The sequence below is a fragment of the Sinocyclocheilus rhinocerous genome, unplaced genomic scaffold, assembly GCF_001515625.1.
Source record: "Sinocyclocheilus rhinocerous isolate Xijiao unplaced genomic scaffold, SAMN03320098_v1.1 scaffold1506, whole genome shotgun sequence".
Taxonomy (NCBI): Eukaryota; Metazoa; Chordata; class Actinopteri; order Cypriniformes; family Cyprinidae; genus Sinocyclocheilus; species Sinocyclocheilus rhinocerous.
The window spans coordinates 185,257-186,611 of NW_015658506.1; the positions used below are offsets into that span (position 1 = coordinate 185,257).

Consider the following 1,355-nt stretch of genomic DNA (forward strand, 5'->3'; position numbering starts at 1 on the left):
TTTCATTCGCGTTAAAAGAGGACGTTTGCAGAGGGGTAAGGAGTACCTAAAAACCATACTTGAGTAAAAGTACAGATACCTTACAGTGAAAATTACTCCACTACACGTTACAAGTCACCAATTCCAAAACAACTTGAGTAAAAGTCTTAGAGTATCTGATTTTAACAGTACTTAAGTATTTTACTTATACTAAATATAGGCTCAAAGATGCACTAGTCAAAGAGACATTCCAGTGAAAAACTGTAACGTTGTGGAGAAGCTGCGGAAAACAGGCAGAGGCAAGGATCTATGTGCTGGTATTTCATGGAAAAACTAGAACAAACAATAAGGCAAAAACCAAAGGGAACAAAGAACAGAATGACTGGCAAACAGACAACCATTACATTCGACAACTCACAAGGAACTAAAGAAAAACTAGGGCTATATATACACACGGGGCTAACAAGCTTAACAAGATAAGACACACCTGGGGAGACTAATCAAGGGGAACCCATGAACAAACGGACAACAAACTGACTGCAAACACCACGGGAGACAGGAAGTGACATAAAAGTCCACGGCAAGGCACAGAGAGCATGAAACAAAAACATGATAGAGTTGATTTGTGAGGAGAGCAATCACGTTTATTTTCTAAAACCCCCCCAAAACCGAACACCTCAAAATTACAAAACAAAACAAACAATCTTTTGTAGCAGAAATGAACTGCTGCAGAAAAAGCTAGGTCCATGCAAAATGTAATGTGTAACTGCAACACTCATTTCAAATGTAGTGGAGTAAAGAGTACGGATACTCATTCAATAATGTAGTGAAGTAAAGAGTAAAAGTTGCTAATATCTTTGATACTCAGTACAACTACAAAGTATCCAAAAAGATACTCAAGTACAGTAACTAATTACATTTACTCCGATACTTTACACCTCTGTCAAGGACACACTGTCAGACCTTACTCTTCTAGGAGAAACTGAACACGGCCGTTTGACAGGGAGTTGAGGACCGCTGTGTCACCTGCATATTTCATGTGGGTGCTTGTGTTTTATCAGAGAGGAATTTGAAAGAACTGTTTTTGAGCCCCTGATAGTCTTGCATAATTCATTTGCAATACAGACTGGCACAGTACATAAACCTGCTGTCATCTGAGGAGCAGTCTCTATTCAGACAGCTGCTGTTCACACATTACACACACACACACACATACACACACACTCAGGCGGACAGATAGACACACACTCACACTCACACACACAAACACACACACACACACACACACACACTGACAGACAGATAGACACACACACACACTGACAGACAGACAGATAGACACACACACACACACACACACACACACACACTCACAC

General features: G+C 40.4%; 1 protein-coding gene across 1 annotated transcript in view; it reads left to right on the forward strand.

Moving 5' to 3' along the window:
• Positions 1-1,355, forward strand: part of LOC107722243 (threonylcarbamoyladenosine tRNA methylthiotransferase-like) — a 222,711-nt gene that overhangs the window by 61,505 nt on the left and 159,851 nt on the right. The gene's annotated exons all lie outside the window — the stretch shown is intronic.